Source organism: Teleopsis dalmanni, chromosome 1 (assembly GCF_002237135.1).
Source record: "Teleopsis dalmanni isolate 2A chromosome 1, ASM223713v2, whole genome shotgun sequence".
Taxonomy (NCBI): domain Eukaryota; kingdom Metazoa; phylum Arthropoda; class Insecta; order Diptera; family Diopsidae; genus Teleopsis; species Teleopsis dalmanni.
Window position 1 is genome coordinate 43017543 of NC_051846.1, and position 4399 is coordinate 43021941.

Sequence of the window (4399 nt, forward strand, 5' to 3'; positions counted from 1 at the left end):
TCTAATTAAAATAGTTAATCAAGTGAAACGAATTATTTTATAAATTACGCAACTCATATGAATTGTAGCACAATTCACACATTATAGCACGCATATGGGAGTAATGAAATTAATTTTAATTATAGTTACTTCATGTTATGTGCAGTGACACAAATCGCTTAAATAACACATATATGTGGAATATATGTAATTACTTTAAGTGTAGGAATTTGTATATAGGTCAATAGCTAATTGATTTATTCATAAATAAAGTTTCAATTATGTTAGTATGTATGAAGTAATTCTTGTGATTTTGCGAGACCTTTAACATTTTGAAGTACGTGATTTTGATTTATGCATTTATAGCTATAATTTTATAGTATTATAATACATATACATATATATATATATTAAAAAGTAAGTTATGTATTAGTTATAGTGCAGGAATGAGAAACAGAGGGAGAAATGATAATAAATAACAATGCAATGAATATTTCAAAATAAAAAGAAATCGGCAAAGAGCATATACAGCTAATAAAACACCAGAACAACAAAGTGCAAATGTTAGGCAAGTTACAGTCGAGCTTGAAATATTGATACAATATATTGAGTACATAGAATGTACCGGCCTACGATGCGATAGGAGAGATAGTTAAGCACACATCTGTGTTATTTGTTGCTATCAGGTAATTAAAAGATAAAAATATAAAATTTTTATAACAAATATCCTTGTGGGTTTCTTGCATATACATATATTTATAAGATATACAGATATACTATAGATATATTTCAAAACCTTATTTTAGTACAAGCTTTCTATACTCTATAGAATACGATTCGGACTCGAAGAGTTGTAAAATTTATTTGAACTTGTACTTGACAAGTTTCGATAACACGAATTTTCAGAATGCATACTTGATCCGATAATTTTATAGTTGCATGTTGATTATTATGTTAGGTGGATTTCGGTAAGCGACTCATATAGTTTACTCTAACATTCTTTTATAGCAGTTTTCAAGATAAGTGGTAGTAAGACAACCATGTCTGCAATAAAAAGATGGTGCATATAAAAATGCTCAGAGCAGTATAGAGAGTCTGGTAAAATTAGTGACCATGATGATGTTTGGCAGATATATTTGATGGATTTAAAACGATTGTTATTTCTATGTGAAATATAATTTGGAGGACAAGGTAATGCTAATTGGTCGATAAATAAAACAAATACCTACTCATCCTTCCTCACACACAATAATCCACTAAGTATATACCTACACCTCTCGTTTCCTGTGTATTAAAAGTCAGTTGGGAAACAAAAAACCATTAAAGTCTGTGATCAATATGGATTAACAATGTGACAAAGAATGAATGTAAGTTTGTCAACATATATAGTTAGTTAGCTTCGGGAGACATGAATAGATAAAAAATTCTTTTTGTGAAGATTACGATCAATTTCGGACTATTATAACTAGTGATGTTGCTGATGTTGTTGGCAATAAAATGCAAATGTATTTGTAGTCACCGTTTTAATCAACTATTCAACATTACGGAATTTTATAAATGTGTTATTCTTTTTCGCATATTTTTTGCAAAATTTATATGTTGGAGTAACTCAGAAACTGACTGACAATTATTTGATATAATGTGAGTCGAAATTCCAATGCATTCATCACAACGTGTTCAATATTCCACCATAAATATTTGTATATTTTTTCACTTAGTGGATTATAAAAAATAAAAAAAAATTTTTTTATGTGTTTAAATGTTTTTTTCATTTATTCTTAAAGATTGCATCATAAAAGTATGAGTAATATTATTAAGAAATGACATGTACTCATACCAGTGCAATAAACATAATTGAAAATTTCATTATAGTTGATTGCATTCCCTTTTATCCGACCATGCATTTTATTTACCCAAACTTTAACGTTCTAATTTTCATTAATGATAACGCATTTATGCATATAAATATGCAAGAAAAATAAATATGCATGCAATTGAATTTATTGATTAAATTTAAATTATGAAATTATTATAGGAATACTTTCTAAACAGAAAATTATCTGCTTAAATATTTCACATAATTGGAATTGTTTTATAACGTAAGAATATTTATAGTTAAGACTTCCTTTTTTTTTAAATTACGTATGAATTAATAAAGAAAAAGCGAAGGATAACGATAATAATTAATTTTCTGAACATTACTACATAAGCTTTTATAATTTTTTTTAATGCGATAAAAGCATTCTGTTGTTTGCTTTTATATTAATTATATCGTTATCCTTCGCTTTTTCTTTATTAATTGCATACGTAATTTAAAAAAAAAGGTAAGTCATTAACTATAAATATTCTACGTTATAAAACAATTCCAATTATGTGAAATATTTAAGCAGATAATTTTCTGTTTAGAAAGTATTCCTATAATAATTTCATAATTTAAATTTAATCAATAAATTCAATTGCATGCATATTTATTTTTCTTGCATATTTATATGCATAAATGCATTATCATTAATGAAAATTAAAATGTTAAAGTTTGGGTAAATAAAATGCATGGTCGGATAAAAGGGAATGCAATCAACTATAATGAAATTTTCAATTATGTTTATTGCACTAGTATGAGTAGAAGTCATTTCTTAATAATATTACTTATACTTTTATCATTCTATCTCGAAGAATAAATGAAAAAACATTTAAACACATAAAAAATTTTTTTTTTATTTATTATAATCCACTAAGTGAAAAATATACAAATATTTATGGTGGAATATTGAACACGTCGTGATGAATGCATTGGAATTTCAACTCACATTAAATCGAATAATTGTCAGTCAGTTTTTGAGTTACTCCAACATATAAATTTATACATTTATAAAATTCCATAATGTTGATTAGTTGATTAAAACGGTGACTACAAATATATTTGCAACTTAATGCCAACAACATCAGCAACATTACTAGTTATAATAGTCCGAAATTGATAGTAATCTTCACAAAAAGTATTTTTTATCTGTTCATGTCTCTCGAAGCTAACTATTATATGTTGACAAACTTACATTCATTCTTTGTCACATTGTTAATCCATATTGATCACAGACTTAAATGGTTTTTTTGTTTCCCAACTGACTTTTAATATACAGGCAACGAGAGGTGTAAGTATACTTAGTGGATTATTGTGGGTGAGGAAGGATGAGTAGGTATTTGTTCTATTGATCGACCAATTAGCATTACCTTGTCCTCCAAATTATATTTCACATAGAAATAACAATCGTTTTAAATCCATCAAATATATCTGCCAAACATCATCATGGTCACTAATTTTACCAGAGTCCCTATACTGCTCTGAGCATTTTTATATGCACCATCTTTTTATTACAGACATGGTTGTCTTACTATCAATTATCTTGAAAATTGCTATAAAAGAATGTTAGAGTAGAATTTGTCTCACACTTATAAACTATATGAGTCGCTTACCGAAATCCACCTAACATAATAATCAACATGCAACTATAAAATTATCGGATCAAGTATGCATTCTGAAAATTCGTGTTATCGAAACTTGTCAAGTACAAGTACAAATAAATTTTACAACTCTTCGAGTCCGAATCGTATTCTATAGAGTATAGAAAGCTTGTACTAAAATAAGGTTTTGAAATATATCTATAGTATATCTGTATATCTTATAAATATATGTATATGCAAGAAACCCACAAGGATATTTGTTATAAAAATTTTATATTTTTATCTTTTAATTACCTGATAGCAACAAATAACACAGATGTGTGCTTAACTATCTCTCCTATCGCATCGTAGGCCGGTACATTCTATGTACTCAATATATTGTATCAATATTTCAAGCTCGACTGTAACTTGCCTAACATTTGCACTTTGTTGTTCTGGTGTTTTATTAGCTGTATATGCTCTTTGCCGATTTCTTTTTATTTTGAAATATTCATTGCATTGTTATTTATTATCATTTCTCCCTCTGTTTCTCATTCCTGCACTATAACTAATACATAACTTACTTTTTAATATATATATATATGTATATGTATTATAATACTATAAAATTATAGCTATAAATGCATAAATCAAAATCACGTACTTCAAAATGTTAAAGGTCTCGCAAAATCACAAGAATTACTTCATACATACTCACATAATAGAAACTTTTCTTTATGAATAAATCAATTAGGTATTGACCTATATACAAATTCCTACACTTAAAGTAATTACATATATTCCACATATATGTGTTATTTAAGCGATTTGTGTCACTGCACATAACATGAAGTAACTATAATTAAAATTAATTTCATTACTCCCATATGCGTGCTATAATGTGTGAATTGTGCTACAATTCATATGAGTTGCGTAATTTATAAAATAATTCGTTTCACTTGATTAACTATTTTAATTAGAT

At 26.9% G+C, this 4399-nt stretch overlaps 1 protein-coding gene across 1 annotated transcript in view; it reads right to left on the reverse strand.

The window, feature by feature from the left end:
* Positions 1 to 4399, reverse strand: part of LOC119680290 (spidroin-2-like) — an 8461-nt gene that overhangs the window by 3162 nt on the left and 900 nt on the right. The window lies entirely within an intron of this gene.